This window comes from Corvus kubaryi, unplaced genomic scaffold (assembly GCF_017639235.1).
Source record: "Corvus kubaryi isolate FWS band 111438036 unplaced genomic scaffold, C.kubaryi_AGA036_p1.0 37396, whole genome shotgun sequence".
In the NCBI taxonomy this organism is placed as follows: domain Eukaryota; kingdom Metazoa; phylum Chordata; class Aves; order Passeriformes; family Corvidae; genus Corvus; species Corvus kubaryi.
In genome coordinates, this window is record NW_024581135.1 from 21,832,062 (window position 1) to 21,849,415 (window position 17,354).

Here is a 17,354-nt window from a genome sequence, read left to right on the forward strand (position 1 = left end):
AATCTCAATGCATCTGGTTTCAGAGAACAATCTCAAACAGCCATGTTTGCCACTTGGTACAGGTCCTGAGTCCTAATCACACTAAAACCAGATTGATGTGCAAGCCCCAGTCCTCCAACTCTGACCTGATAAGGTGATCTAGCTGACTGGGGCAGGAGAAGGCCACAGGGCTATGGCCTCTGAGAAAGAGCACTGGAAACACTTTGTATTAAACAAACTGGGAAAATATAAAGGTTTATCTGCTCCAATATGGAAAGAGATCCTCTTGCAACACAAATTTAGTTAGTTTCAGATCAAATAACTCTTCATTTCTGTATCAGGCTATTTTGAGGAAAGTCAGGACACCCACTCAGGGTACCAGCACTTGACCATGTGCTTTCCTCAGGTGATTGTTTCCTCCAATTCATGTTTCCCTGGGCATAATGATTCAGCTTTGGCAGCTGTGGTGTTTCAGGCCTCATCCCTAGAACCATATGAAATATCTAGGGTAGCTCAGTCCAACACATGCGGCCTCTTGTTGGAAGTTCCTCACTTTCCATCTTTGTACACCAGGATGTGTTCGGCCATCTCTCGTACCCTCCAAGAAGGGCAAGCGGGCTGGGCTGGTCCAGGGCTCTTGGCAGCTCAGCTGCTGTGACTCTCCTCTATTCTGCTGGGAAAGCCATGCCTCTTTGTGCTTTGGAGTACCCAAAATTAGAATGCCAAGTGAGATGTGGAGCCAGCAGACAACAGTTATCTCCTGCTGTGTAATGTGCTGTATGGAGTAGCAGCAGAAAATACTGAAAGCAGCTCATCTTTGAATAACCTTACTGTTGTGGTTCGATGCTTTCCTGGGAAACATTTAATTCCTGCATTCCAAAAAGGCAACCTCACTTAATCTCCAGTGAGAACTTTGTATCTCCTGGTTTATAGGATTAACAAAAAAAAAAAAAAAAAAAAAGAGAGCTCCTCCTTCATTTTGTGAGTTTAAAATGAAAACATGGCCCTTCAGAAGTATCAAAGGACTTAAAAGCACCACAGTGTTTCAGTTCACCTGGAAAATCTATTTTAAGACATAAAATAATTTATAAGAGCATAAAAAAGTACCCTCCCATGAGGGAGTGACATGAATTACAGTTACAGCATATCTATATCCAAATTTGAAGGATCCATACAGAGGAGCTCTGTAAGCAGGCATCTGTATTTTCTGAGCCTTTGGATATACATTTTTTTGATCAGAGTTGTATCTTTTCTCGTTTTGTGTTCCAATGCTCCTCTGAGGCTACTCATGTACCAGACTGGCTTGAAGTGGTACATCTGTTCCTTCATTATGCTCTGCTCAGGTCTTTAAATACCTGGAGCAAACCCCAGACTCCAGATTTACCTGCTATTTTAATATAGCTGAACTATCTTTTCTCTACTTGGCAGTCACTGTTATTGCACAGGCTGTATAGTTGAAGATCATAAATTTTTCTTCGTGCCCAATAAATGCATTCTTTCAATAGGCTAATGCTTGTATCCTGCAATTATTCCAAACAGGTGGGCACTCTGACACTTGCCATTAGCCAGCCCACAACACACAAATGTATTGATCAAGGCAAAGATGCACTTCTGACTTGTGCTAATCAATGTATCTGTTCTCCATGGGTTTTTACAGTGTAATGAGCAGGAAATATATATACCACTCCTAAGTTTCTCTCTCTTCAGGGAGTAACTGAGTGCACTTATAGAAGAGCTGATGTACTGATTCGCAGTAAAGTGAAATGACATCTCCAAATAAAATTTTAATCTTAAGTATGTATGTAAAGTTTTGAGGAAGACTGATGGGCAAACTTGCAAAGTTTGCAGAATTATAGGGCTTAATATACAGCTATGGAGCTCCTATGCAATTGTACCTTTTACTGTGAGCTTTCCAAAGTTAACTAGAGTTCGACCTGCTTTTAGATCCCCCCCAAGGAAACCAAATGATGCCACAGGAAGTGGGTTTTTTATGAGGAATTAGTAGTTTCTGTTCCCACCAAGTGTGTTCTTGAGCTTTTAGCTTTCAGAGGTGATATTCTCAAACTCTGAGTTAGTGGCTGATCTTTAATTTACCACATTTTGCCTTCAGCTTTGGAAGTGCAGCTCTGCATTAACAGTGTCAAGCAGCAGTCACACATTGTCTGTTTATTTACCAAAATGAGCAAGTCAGTTCTCTGCACACAGCCATAAAACCCAAGCTTTCTGAAGACTGGCATTGTAATCACACTGCATTCAAATTTACAGTTAAGACTGAAGACCTCTTATTCACATTAGATTTGTTAAGCCTCTCTCCACTGGTTCTTTCATTCAATGTTCAGAGAATTACACAACTTACCTCCAGTCAGTGGCATGATTTGTCACCTTCAGTAAAGTTTGACATGCTGTTTCTGGTATAGCAGCAAATAAAGGACTTTAATAAGCTGCACTCAGGATTCTGAGTCAGTGCAAACCAGTGCTGACTCTGGGGGAGGTCACGAAGAGTGTCTAAGGTTACCTAAGGTTTAAGTAGCACAGCAAAAAACAGCATAGAGGGAAAAACATCCGCTAAGAACTTTTGTTTACAGTGAACCAGTTAACCTGCAACGGATGATAAAAAGTATACTGCAAGCAATCCCTGCAATTTTTACTGTAGTCTCATAGTTATACTCTGCTCATAATGACAGGCTGGGAATTCAATAACTCTTTTTGTCTGGATCTCGAAGTCCATACACCAAATACGCTCATTTGGCTCTTAAGTATCTCTGAACCAATGGTAACCAAACCAGACATTTTTATGAAGTCTTTTGATACCTGAACACTTATACCAGTTTTATGTAAAAATATAACAACACTATCACTAGCTGACCCATTTCTCATTGCCTACTCTTTTCAGGGGGCAAAACTCCTTCTGAAAGGAGTTTTTGTGCCTTCTGAGAGGCACAAAAGGAACCTAGGAATTCTTAATCTCAAAATTCAATGTGTAATCCACCAGCACAGCATGAGTCACATATTTTAACGGCCAGTGTACACAGATGTAAGTGTACAACTGCAAGCAGCTAATGGGTTTACTCTTTTAATGGAGGAAGCCAGCAGCTAATCTGAGGGCCCGGCGTTCAAACTCTACCCACGACCCAACTTAAATTATTGCTTTGTTAAGCAAAGACTTAAATATGATTGATACAGTGCAAGCTATTTAATCTGCCATTATATAATGATTAACATTCATCCATCTGTTCTATAATCAAAGATGTTAATAAAGTTATGAAGATAATAGTATAACAAGTGCTTGTTTTTGCTAATCCCAAGTTGTTGGGATAGTTCTCATCTGGGAGCAGTGAGGGACACAGCAGGGGTAAGAGCCCATCTCTATTAGGAGTGATTAATACAATTTTAAGCTATAATTCCTTGGATACATTCACACAGGAGACTGCTACCCAGCCATTAAGTATCCTTAAGAGGATGATCTTTTGTACCAAAAGGTCCAGCAGTTTTTCTGACTTTCTGACAGTTGGGAATTTTATCTCCACCTGGTGCCTAAAGGGTGACTCACACATAGAAAATGCTTCAAAGGTGGCTGACAATGACAAAAAAAAAAGTTGATATATCATCTTTCCAAGCATATTTCTCTAAGGGGATGCCCAGCAGTTATGTGGCATGAAGGTTTTACTGAGCTGAAGGCAGCTACTGTCTCCCTAGTCACCCTGGAGAATCAAGAGCAGCACTGGCTGTTTGGCGTTGCCACTTGAAAATCAGTTAGAACTAAACTGATGGAAAACATGTGAAATCTCAGGGGAATGCCTTCTTCCCTTGAGTCTGACAACCACGGTGTACAACCACAGCATGCCATTCTTGGGTGCCTGCCAGGAAGAGCTGCAGGCAGGAGGGGTCTGGCAGCTTATGGGTATCTATCGATAAAGCAGCAAAACAGTGACACCTCATCCCTTCCACTGTGCTCATGCACTCTCTTCCTCAACCACGTCATGCTTGCAGTTAGTTTGCCTGAACATTCATGAAAAGTACACTGAGGTCTAGAACTCAGGAAAACCCTCTTTTCTCCACAGAGATATACAAATAGAGGATTCAAAAGGTAAAACTTATATCTTAAAATATTGAGAACTGCATTTGCAAGACTGTGAGTCTCCAGAAAGTTAACAACACAACGTGCAGATGAAAGACTTTTGATAATCTTTTCTGGATACTGTTTAATGTTAGTTTAATGGTCAGTTTTGATTTCTGAGAGGAGCTGAAGATGCACCCAAAGGTGCTACTGCAATTTAGCCAAACTATCAAATGAAGAAAACATTGCTCAGAGGGCTTAGAAGCCATAAATAATCATGTCATTGTAAGGGATCCACCATAACAATCACATTCCACACATTCTGCTTTCCTTAAAACTCAGGTTTCTGGTGAGCTGGATGGACCTTCTCTCATTTTCCATTTAAATTTTAAACTGGCCTGAAATTAGTCTTTTTCTATTTGGCATAAATTTTTAAATGGAATCTTCTTTCTCTCTGGTTTTTTTTTTTTTTTTTCTTTTAGGTTATATGCAAAGCCAGAATCATATATCCTTGTCAGCTTTATTATTAGTAGGCTAGACAAACCTTGCATACCTGGAGCACACCCATGTTCTGAAATACAACAACATGCAAAAACACAGAGGCAGCCCTGAACTCTTACATCTTTACTGCATGTGTTGCATTGGTGGCTTGAACTTGTACATGTTGACTGATTAAAGGGTACTTTCACTTCATCTGATGTTTCTGATGAAATTCCAGATTACAGCTAGAGTTCTTTTGAACATTGCATTTAGTTTTACTTCAAACTTTTTTCCCCCTAAGTTCTGACCTTATGATACTCCAGACACGTTCCAAACCATCAGTGCCTTCAAAATTTGCATCATCTGCAGTGTTCATTAACACACCTATTTTGTGTCAAGGTAGTCATAATAACATTTTTTCAGCCCTTTATTTTGATCAGCCTTTGAACCAATACCCTCTTTCCAAGAACTTTCCCTTTCAGCGCAGATAAATATCTACTGTTAGGGCAGTTTCTTGCTCATCTGATTCTTTTGCCAATGCTTTATTGACATTTCTGAGACACTTCACCAAAACCTTAGCTGAACTGGTGCTTCAACAACTTTTACTCACAGTGCCACATTCTACTTTTCAGGCTTTTTACCTTCAGGGTTCTCAACTTTTCATAAGACCGTATTCTATTTCTTATACATTAACAACTAGAACTGAAGAAAAGTAAAAGGGCAACAAAAGCGTGCTCATCTAGGGAAAAAAAAAAAGACAGGAAATATTTATTCTGTCTTCAAAATTCTGAAAGTTTTCAGAACTTAACTCCAATAAAAATGCTCAAAGTAGAAGTGGAAATAAAGAATAATAATTAAGATATGAAATGAAGACACGTAAAATAGAAATATTAAATCTAGAGTCATCTAGAAATTTCTTCAGTGCCTTTTAAAGGTTACTGCCCTCTGTTTATGTCCTTACAGGTTTTAATGAGTTTCAAACTTTTTATTCAATGTTCCTAAGGAAGAAGCTGAGCCAGGACTACAGTTAGTTTTGACATCTTATTTACTCAATAGTGAGATAACTTTCAAAGATAAAATATCTGTTTTAGTTTTCCTCCTGAATAAGTAAGCTTTGTGGTTTTTTTCCTACTTATCTGCTTTCCTGTTTGCAAGCTGCATCCTTTACTGCCACAAAGAAGTTTTATCTCATGGGCAAAGAATCAACGTTCATGTTTTTACCTACAAAGGGAAATAAAGGGGAATCGGTTTTCTACCTTTTTCCACCAACTGTGGAATCAGCAAAGAGACCTTACTTTATTTTATCAAAAAGTCAAATATATTTAGAATCCTATACTTACCTTAGTTTACATTTTAAGTCACTTACTCTGGTAACTGTTTTGTTATATTTGGAAAGCATCTCTAAGCTGCAGAGTTCTTGATACAACTGTAAAAATTAAGCCTTTCTATTTGTAAATGAGTAAAACCAGATAACTGCAATATAAGCAAAATATCAGCCTCTTTCTCCTGCCCTACAAGGAATAGCAAGTGCTCAGATCTGTGTATGTATCAAAGAAATAAACATGCATGGATTGAAGTGAATGCAATAGAGGGAGTAAATATGACACCTAGTTCAGATTAAACAAAAATGCTGCTGTGGTACTGTGACTGCTATAGAAAGGACACTTGTTTAAGAGGAAAAAGTACTATATGCCATAAAACTGCAAAGCCTTCCTACCCTGCCTTTACAAGCAGGTGGTTATGTCCATCACTAGGTCTATACACAAAATCTGCCATAGTCTCTGCAGTTAGATGTTGTTGTTTCAGCAAAACACAGATTTGTAGCAGACTGTTAGGAGGTCCAGCTTAAACCCTGTACCTCCTAGTAAAAATAGCCTGATACAGGAGTGTAGCCTGCACTCTGCTAAAGCTTTCCGAAGGTCTTATCTGTTTGCCTCATTTCAAAAATCATGAAATGTCAAGTGTTCTCTGTATCTCTGTGCACTGAGTTACAGTCTGGATTAGAGCCTGAATCCAGAAGATGATAAGTAGTCTCATTGCTGCTCTGTTTAGACAGTGTGAGATTGAGACCTTTTGTTTCAGCCCTTCCATAAAACACAGAAATAAATGGAGCAGTTTATTCTGCAAAGATCCTTGAATTCCCAGAGCTTTCTGCCTCATCCCTGGGGTAAGTATCACACCTATTCCCTGCTGTAATGTTCCAGCCTTAAAGATTTGGGCTGAGCTGAAGCAGTTAAGACTCACAGTCCTTTTCAGTGTTTGTGAGTCAGCCAAGGTGGCAATTTAATAACTTTTCCAAAAAGCCAACTGGTCAGGTACAATGCCTATATTCTAACAAACCAGAGTACTGTGGCCTCCTTAAGATCAAATTACACTCTTAACAGTGATCAGGAGCATCGGATTAATTGTAAACTTGAGGTTTACAAAACAGTTAATGGTAGATATTGGTAGTATTCAACCTGTTCCCATTTCTTCATCTTTCAGCAGTAAAACTTCCCATTGCAGTGCATTACAATATGGGAAATAAATATAATCCCTCTATCAACACAGCTGTACAAACATGTCAGAACCACTCTGAACAGGAAAAATTGCTAAACAGCTCACATTATAAAAATTAAATATCGGACCAAAACACTGAACACTTCGCAGAGTTTTCACTTCATTTTACAAAAGAGATTAACTGGATTCAAGGTGGGCTTGCAGACAGGCTATTGTAAATTGGACCAGAAATCATCAGCCACCTACAGTCTGAATTTGACCCCATTATATTAAACAAAGAGCCCTGAGAAATAATTGAGCTGGGAGCTGCACAACAGCCTAAACCCCTGCTGGCTGACAGTGTCCAGCAGAGAACAAATGAACCCACTACTAATGGTAGTCAACAGCTTCTGCAGAAGACTGAACTTATCAGCCTCTAAAGAAAAAACATTATTCTGCATAGTCCTTAAACCAACATGATGTAGAAAGCTGGCCAAATTCTAGGCTCCTGTAGATTGCTAAAAATTTCTTCTGAAATCAAAAGACCATTGAGAATTTAGATTATGACCTTGTCAGCTTCTCCTTACAAAACAAGCATGTGAAAATAGTACCAAACAAGCTGCAACATTATTGTGTGCGTAGGACCTTGCACTGGCATTACAGATGGGACGATCTCTCGGCAGTCTGGGTGCAATGGCAGAGTCCCCGGAAGCACTGATGCACGATTATCATACGTTATCATGCACATGGGCTGACTGAACAGGTGTGCTCCTCCTCAGGTGAACGTGTAGGTCTCTAACGTGCCAATAGCTCATAAGAAAACACTGTCACAGGCTCTGAAGTTGGTCCTTCCCCAGTGACAACACCTGTCAGAGAGATGGAGGCAAGATCAGTTTTTTTCACTTTTGCTTTTTTAACATAGTTGAGCTTTAAGTAGTTCCTGTTCTAGAATAAATAGCTATGTGTTTTACAGGCATAATAAGGAGTACTGTGAATCTACAAACGTAAAAGCATTGGTGAATTTCTGGCAGTGGTCACTGCTATCAGCTACAGTTGGTGATATTCATGCTGCAAGTCAATGAAATAAAAGAAAGCTTCCTACCTAAATTAGTTGGAATACAAAGCCCAGCTGCTATGCGGAGGAAAGAGAATTAAATAAGCCATGCCCCACTTAAACTCCCCAGCACACCATGATTTCTCTCCGAACCTGCCACATCTCAAAAAATTGCTTCCATTCTTTTGCAGAAGTCAAAAGAGCAGGTAATTAAACCAGAACCTGAAGGTGCTCCTCAAGCCAGGCCTGACCTGCTGCTTCCATGATGCTCAGGCAGCTTCCCCCAGGGCAGGACAGACACAGACCCTGCGTGACACTGCTCTCTGCTGAGCTCTTGGCTAGGGACAGGGCAAACCCTTCTGTCTAGTCAGATAAAGTGGTGGGGAGACCATCCTCCCTTCCCTCTTGGGGCAATTTCAAGCTTCACTCATTCCTCCACAGAGGCCTCAGCTGTCTGCAGGGCTTGGCTTTTACAAGGGTTATACTGGGGAAGAGAGTGGCAAGCACAGAAATCTTAGTTAATCCACAGAAGACCTTGTACTTGCTGGGAGTGTCTTGCATTTTGTGAGAAACTTGGTTTATATTTGAAGTTTCACAATGAACATAATTTACTTGACAAATTGATCAGTTAAGGTCTTCTCAGGTTGTTCCAGCCGCCCTACTGAGTACTGGAACTTGTGGTGAAGGTCTGAATCTCAGCACAGTCCGATGCAGAGACAGTATATCATCTGCAGCATGTATACAGGGTACACTGATAATTCTGGTGCCACGTAGCAGGTCAGTCTGATTAGAACTCTTTTGCCATATTCTGTGTTTTGTCTTTTTTTCCTGCAACTGATCAGGGAATCTCAGAATTAATTAAATCTCTTGATGTACTTAGACAGCTTGTGGAATAAGTAGTAAGATGTTAGAGATACTGAACTTGTTCATTTGATTTCATCTCTGTAACCTGAGCTCCAATTTAATGCTGTACTTCTACCCTCTTGAAGACTGATTACTGCATGAGTTAGCAAGTCATCTCACCAGCTTTCATTTGTGAAGAGTGTAAGTCAGTGGAAATGTAATTCAGGTATTACTCTGGCTTTGTACATGACCGGTGAAAATTCAAAGATTTAGCAGTTAAATATATTTAACACTACAACTCTCTTTTCTTGAAGCCAACTCAAGCATGGTTATAGGTGAAGGAATATGCCTAACATTTAAACTCTGCTCTCAGTTCCCTCAGTAGAGACAAACTCAGTCACAGCTCCCAGTACCAGAGGAGTTTTCAGGATTTACACTTGTGCCAGTGAAGAGATGGCAATTCTTTAGATTTCAATTTTTTAAAAATATATCACAGCTTTGTAGAAATAACAGCCTTAACATTGGCAGGAGCGTCACAGGACTGATTTTATAGTTATAGCACATGACTGTCCTGTTCCTGCTGGGTCTGCAGTGCTGCAGTGAAGCAGCTCTGAGCTCCAGGGTACCAAGATGTCCTGTTCACAGATACCTCTGCTCTGGACCCTTCATCTCTCTAAGATGAGGTACACGAAGAACTTAGTGAGACTCCATGTTCTTATAGCTCTGCCATTAGGACACTCCAGTGAAGGGGACCAGCTGTGTTTGTGCCAGAAATGAAATTTTGGTAGCAAAAGAAAGATCAACAACTTGAAAATATAGCAAGGTAGAGACATAGGAAAGGAAAGCAGTACAGACAGACTCTTCAGTTTAAGAATGACACATTCAAGAAGCTTTAGATTGTGGGACAGTAACTTCCTTGAAAAGTTCATGGCCAAAATAATATTAATTCTAATTTCCAGGCACTCAGAGAAGCATATTTTCTTGTCAAAATGAAATTGATTAATCTCCATCCATTTTCAGAACTCCATAATAGGTGCAAATCTACCCTTAACACAGCTGAGGTTTTAGATTGTCTTGTTCAATGCACTTAAGTCCAGCAAACTCAAGCACTAGCCACATACAGAAAGGTTCAGAAAGATGTTACATGCAAGCCCAGGTAAACCTAAGTCTGCATTGCTGCTTCCACAGAGGTCCTTTCCTTGCTTCCAAGAGCAGAGGTAGCTTCGGTGTCAACCACTCCTTGTAATCTTGACGCTTGTCAGAATTATACCTCATACAAAAAAATAACCCTCCAAACCTGTGCTTCCTGATGTGCAGAAACCCGGCCCAGCCCTAGTGGGCACTTGTTTTGCCAAGGAAACACTTACCCATCCCTAGGATCACTGTAGTTCTTACATTACTGTCAATATTGTCATTGCTCCTTGCAATGCCTGCTAACCTTGTTGTTCTGCCTAATGGCACCAACATTCCCACCCTCAGTATCTGACATACAGTACCTACAGTCTGCTCACAACACAGACATCAGTTATTCTTTCCTAGAAGGCCTTGTCCCAGGAGGGCCAAAGGTGGCTTCTCGATTTATACCCTTTGGGTTAACGGATTTTTCCAATGGATTGTTACCCCCAGGATTCAATCTCTACATTGTTTCTCCATACACCTTTGAAAGGATTGCTTACAGGACCATTAATAACCCATAGCAGTTGCCTCCAGGAACACTATGACTAGTATTTGTTTTCTTAAGTTTCTTCTAGGTTGCTTCAGTTATACACCCTAGAAATGCATCCAAGCACAAGCATCACTGTCTGCTTTAGCAGGGCACCAGGTTGTCTGTTACAGAAAACATGCAACAAGTCTTGCATTAATTCAGACGTCCATCCCTTATCTTGACATCTGAAAATGGCACCTTCTGGCAGCTTCCTCTTTGGTATTGTCTTTCTTTTAAGGATGATGTATAGTGGCAATTTTGCTTTATCTGCTAAGACCATCAGCAAAGTGACAAACCTGTTTTTTCATTGGCAGTGTTTTTGATAAGCCATTTGGGCTGCTTTAGTGCATGGTAATATGGTGTCTAAAAAATCCAGTGCATGTCTAAATGTGTTGCCTGTGTGCATTTGTAAATATTTGTAAATTTTCTACATTGCTGCAAAGTGTTGAAATTCTAATGCTTTTTCATATAGTTAAACTTTATCCTAGTGTTATTTTACATCTAATATCTTGAGTATTACATCATTTTTACATACCTAAAAATTAACGGTTTGACTGTCAGTCCAGCAAGACCTGTCCTGCAAAGTAATTTTTAATTGTCATGCGAACTCTGAAAGGACCTCTTTCTAAAACTAATGAGAAATTTTTGTTAGAAGTTTCCTAATCTGAATAGCTCATTCAGAAAGTCATTATTAGTAAAATAATAATTTTCTTCTTTCTATAAAACTTTTAGAAAGAAATGGTCATGAATCTACTTGGAAGTTTTCATTATTAGTAAAATAATAAGTCATTATTAGTAAAATAATAATTTTCTTCTTTCTATAAAACTTTTAGAAAGAAATGGTCATGAATCTACTTGGAAGTTTTCATATTTCTCATACCATAAAACATAAGGCTTCCAAAGCCTCTTCAAAAGGTGTGGATCTATGCCTTAAAGTACTCAGTAGCAATGGTAATCAAGATGTTTCAGAGACAAGGGAGAAAATTACACATATTATAAAATATAAACTATATTACATGCAAGCTAGGAGTAAGCAAGCAGTAGAAGGTGTTCACTCTGTTCTCAACTTTGAAGGAGCCAGTGGCTCAGAGCAGCTGCATTGGCTGCTTTTGTTTGTCACATTGAAGAGGAAGAGCAGGAAAGCAGCAGCTCTCAGAGTTTCTCCTCCCTGGGGTAAGAGGTGGAGGCTAATTAGGCAACACTGCTAGTGAGTGGCTACACTGGAGTAGCTAAAAAATATATCTGTCAATTTTTACCATCTTAATAATGCACCTTCTTATTTCATCCTTTCTAACATCTGCCTGTTTCTGTAAATCTATGCTTTCAAGTGAAAAAAGAAATTCTATAACATCTAGTGTTGAAACGGAAAAGTATTTTATATTCCCAGTGCTGATATCCTTAAAACTGGGGTACAAGGCTTCTCCCTCAGTATCCAGCATCCTGGTGTATTCCTTCTAAGTGTTAAGAGATGAGAAGACTATTAATTCTTTTCCCCTGAATGATATAGCCCAGTTTATGAGCTGGAAACATGTCAAAAGAAGCTTTTACCTGCTGTCATCACACATTGTTACGCCATATGATCTCCCTCCTCGTCTGCAGTGTCCCCCTTGAGCTAAGGCAGAGAAGATGATTTTCCTTAAGAAAAAGAGAAAACCACAGTCCAGCACTATGTTCTTGTCCCTCCCCAGCCTGGCAGCTCCTTTGCTTCTTGTGTCACTGCCAGGTTAACTAATGATACTTGTTCCCCTTTTTGGCTAAGAGGCTAAGAGGATCCACACAGTTTCATCCAAGGGTCTTTTCTAATCTTTCTTACAACAACACAGTTGTTACAGAGGCTAAAACAGAAATCAGTGTTTGGTCACCACTTTAAATTGTTCATGTTTCTTTGTCCATGGTTTCCTCCTTCAGGCCCAATACTCCCCAGGGGTTTGCAGAGCTTACCCCTCTGAGATTGTTCTACCAGACATCTTCTTACAGCATCTTTCACTTACATTTGTAAGCCAACAGACACTACTTACAGTCTTGACTTCATTTTGAAGACCAGTAAGTTCCAATCAACCAGAAAAATAATCTTGATAAATCTTTTTTTATTTTCTTGTCTTCTCATTCCATTAAAGAACTGGAAAAAAAAGTGAAATATCTGAATTTTCTACAAAATGGAAATTCTGGCTCCGCACTGACACTCTAAATGGGTGTTGAGACTCACCTTCCTACCAGCAAAGCAGCTTTTGACTTTTCTGTTTAAGTGTGTCACTTTGTATCATGTTGTGTCACAAGCCAATAATAATAATAATAATCAGAAGGCATCTGTATTAGGCATCTCCACACCTGTCTTTTTGGGAAGTTTGTATTTTGATATGGATCCAGACTTTGCACCTGAGGCCCAGACCTAGGAGATGTGAGGCTTTGGAAAATAAAGCAGTGCCATGACAATGAGCATCAAATTAGACTGTCCTGGAAATTGCAGCAGCGATGACTTCAGCTTGTTTAAAGGTGTGAGGTTCTCAAGCACAGACAAAAGCCAAGGCTGGAGGAAGTCATCCAGCCTTGCTAGAGCTGAGTAAAGGCAGTGGTCCCAACCCCAGGGCTGAGATCATTGGGAAAGCCGACTTTCCAAATGCTGTTACTCCCCTGCCAGCCTACACGTCTGACACAGAGGTGAGGTGACAGCCAAGACGCCCAGCACAGTAAGAGCAGAGGCTAGAGAGAGACGTAGAGGGGACTGCAAAGGCTGGGAACAGCAGATGATGTGAGCTGGGTGGGAGCCCCATCCCACCCCAGCAGACACTCCAGGCACCATTCTGAAAAATTGGAACCACATTGCAGGATACACCCTGCAAATAGCTGCACTGTCCAGTCCTTCAGGCAAAAAGCCCATTTCCCCACATGTTTCAGGCTCAAGTCATCTATATGTGGGAGGAAGTGCTTGCCATCAGGACTGCATAGTGTTAGCATGGGAGCACTGGGCTCGTGTAGGGGAAGGGCTCCAGGACTCCTCCTTACAAGGCCAGTACTGTCTGGATGGGATATGTCTTTTGGTGGTTACGGTTGGGAACCATTTGTATTTTAATAAGGAAAGTTTGCGCAGTAGGAGTTTTGCCTGAAGTCTGAGAGACTGAAGGTCCTCAGAGCAAAGGGTGTGCTCTGCCCCACAGCCAAAGCTCAGGGGAACTAACCTACTCTGCACAGTTAACAGGTACAGTTGGGAAGGCTCTTAGGTGCCTTTTTTTTGGCGAACAAATATGTCCCCCCACCCCCTTCCACTTAGGCAACACAGAGCATGGCTGTTTTTATTATGGTTCTGTTGCTTCACATAGTCCAGCTTTACTTCAATAATAAAAATATAGAAATATAATTAGCATCTTTGTTTCAAGGCACTGAGTTTTTAAATTACCATGTGTGACAACCGTTATGGCAGTGAAATCGTTAAAATCATGTAAATACTTAAACCATGTAGGCCTGGGAGATTATAGTTTCATTAGAGAAAAGGCTATAAAGTTAGACCTAGGTAATTACCTTTCCCATTAATGCTCGAAAATTCTTTGCTCCACTGAGAAGTGATTGTGGTGCATCATGCCTTCTGTGCTTTTACATTCAAACTGCAGGAGCTTTTATTTCATCAGCACAAACTGCAAGGAAACAGCGGCAGCCTTCCAGGTGTACTTTGCAAATTGGGGTTTAAATGTGGAACACATCAAATTAAAATTCAATATTAATTATTTTGTCTTGCTAGGAGCCTGAGTAGTTTAAAGCAGCAAGGGTAATTGTCTAACTCATTGTATGTGTCTACAGTGAACTTAATCATTATGTCAGCTTCCTAATAAAAGGTTATTATAGAAACAAAGATCCCAATTTTACATATGGTAGGCAAGGGAGAATTCGAAGAGCTAGTCTCCAAGGTAGACTTGAGGTTCTTGACAAATGATGCCCATGCTGTGATCAGATACTTAACAAGAAATCTCGTTATTAACTAGGCCTGTACAGATAATTAGCACTTGAGCTTCAAATTTTAAATCTGGCTTGAGATGTATAATTTATCAAAAGCTCCAGCTCACTGTCAAAGTCCTATAATAAGGCAGTGTTATTGATGAATTGAGATTAAGAGCAGATTGAAGAGAAAATTAGGCCACTGGTTAGTCTGAAAGGTCTGATTTCAATATTTGCAGTACTAATTTGGTATTATTTTGGTAAATGGATGTGGTCCCCAAGTGCTACACAGTATAAAAGAATAAACTGTAAGTCATTATTCTAACAAAAAAAGTATTGTTTACTGCATGCTGAATTTTGCAGCATAGCAGTCTGCTTAATAAGCTTCTTTACAGGATAAGTGTACCTGGTTTTATTGCATTAATTTATTATAACACATAGAGAATGCTGGACTTTTATTCAGGGTTAGAAAATGTAGCTTCTTCACATTAAAGATTATATTATGTTAGACTAATGATGATCATGTACGCCAATCCCTAGTTTAGCTGTTTCATTTATATCTTTGAATTGTCTTTGAAGCGTTCTTCACACCAGAATGCAGATAGTAGCATTTCATCTATTCAAGCTACATAAAAAGAGCAATCTTTTTTTAATGATCGCCGGTAGCAATTCATTGCAAGTGGTTCCAAGAAAAAAATGAAAGAGTGACTGTATGCGAACTATCTACAGTAAACTGCAGCTGCAAAGGTGTTAGATACACATTCATGACCCTTAGCATAATAAGTCTTTTTGATACACATAATAAAATGACATTTAGGGCAATGTCTGATATCCAGAATTACGTTGGGTAAAACATAAAGTGGGGACAAGTTTGGGGTTTTTTTCTCAGTGTTTAATTCCTACCCAAAACACACGGATCATATCAAAAAGGTGCTGTTTTACTGTATATCCTATCAAATATTTATCAAACGCAACTGTGTATCGTTGCATATATCTTATATATCACATCAGTATCCTCCAACAAAATAATAATGTCAGTCGCTGCCTGCTTCCAGGAAACTTTGCACCGGCAATCCCCTGTAACCCGTTATTGGCAGCAGCTCCTTTTCTCTCAGTTTCCAGCTGTCCAGCGGGGTATGCCAAGTCACAGCAGGACCTGAGGAGTGTTTGTATTCAACTGTGGCACTGAGCTTTATGGAGATTTGCCTTGTATATTGTGCACTTGCAGACAAGTGGGATTTCCAGGACCCAGCAGGGGCTCCCCAGTGTTTATGCTGAGGTGGTTTGCTGGTTGGCAAATTGCTTTGGGCCAGAAATGTGTGACAGAAGAAAATGTATTGCATTAGCTTTTCTATCAATAACATCTTAACACTGACTTATAACACAATTGCTTTCATGCTGATCCAGCCTCCTAATTTTAATTTTCGGACTGATTGAATTTTGCAATCAGGCATCCTTGGCTATACTGGAAAGAAAGGCCTTTTTTTCTTTCCTTAGAAATAATACGCTTTTAAAAACATAAGTAACAAAAATATAAACAACTTCTACCACTCTAATAAGTCTTTGTTTAATACAGATTTACACAAATGTCAAAACCCTCTAATCTTTGATATATACATTATAATAATTTTAAGAAGGCTTAAAATAATTCATTCTTTTAGCTCTTACTCAGATGTACATACTGGAGTATCACTTTGCAGAACTGCTTGAGTCTTAGTAGATTTGTAAGGGATCCAAAAAAGGAGGGTACTGAATTCTCAGCACATAGAAATGATAATATAGACTTTTGTGTGGGTTTTCATTCAGTCATTTACATTTATTACCCACATATTATGGGCTGATCCTGATCTTGTTTATGCTGATGAGACTTCTGAAACTTGAGATCAAGAAACTCTCCCGATTGAACTAAAACTTATATCGGTGTAAGATGTAAATCTGAAGAGTTTTAAGGATAATTTAAGATTAAAGTGATCAATAAGCTCCAGTTTAATGTTAGTCAGAAAAATAATTCAGGAAGTATGTTAGAACTTTAATTGACATTTTCAAGCATACTTAGAGGTAAAAATATTTAGACATTCCAGAATTTGGGAGGAAAAAATGGTAAGTATATGCCAAATAGAAACATGGGGCACATCTTGAGGCTCTGTCAATTTAGGACACTGGAATTCCTCAGATAAGGCTGCTTTCTAATAAGTTTAGCTACCAAATTGCCTGACTTTGAAGTGTTTTCACACGAAACATTCACACAGCTTATAAGGGGAGCTGCACGCAAACATGGTGGTAGAACGTATGTTTTTATACTTGATTATAGTCATATAGTAAATCTAATAGCAATATAACACTTTTCATGAATTGAGGTAGGAAGTAACAGCTACCAAGTGATCACCGAGTAAAAGAATGGAAATGTTTATAATATGATACCCGGCATCTTTCACTGCCTCATTAAAAACAAATGGGTTTTATAGCCAGGTGGTTCGTACTGTCGTTCCTGCATCCCCTTTTTAAGCGATTTGGTCGCGCCGGTGTAAATGCCATTGGTGTATGAAGAGCAGCACATAAGAGAACAGGGCTTGAGGATTCCTGTCGACATAATTACAGACTGTGACTACTTAGTGCAGGGTGGCACACGAAAACAGGATTTTGCCATGACAAAGTCCTTCAGCTAGCCCAGACACACTCAACGCTATAGGTACTAATGTCATCCCAGTTACAAAATTCCAGGCGCAGAATTTCCTGCGCTTGGAGATCGCTAGAAGAAAGGCAGAATTCTGCCTTTTCTGAGTTCCCCCCAGCTCCTACCGCCAGCCTCGCGTGCCGCAGCTGCTGGGGGA

At 39.7% G+C, this 17,354-nt stretch overlaps 1 long non-coding RNA gene across 1 annotated transcript; it reads right to left on the reverse strand.

Annotated features, from left to right (window-relative positions):
- Positions 1–5,658: 5,658 nt before the first annotated feature.
- Positions 5,659–12,212, reverse strand: LOC121670355. Its single transcript, XR_006018129.1, has 3 exons — positions 12,145–12,212; positions 7,640–7,860; positions 5,659–5,737 (listed from the first exon to the last, which is right to left on the reverse strand). It is a non-coding gene; the product is annotated as an uncharacterized LOC121670355 (long non-coding RNA).
- Positions 12,213–17,354: the final 5,142 nt, after the last annotated feature.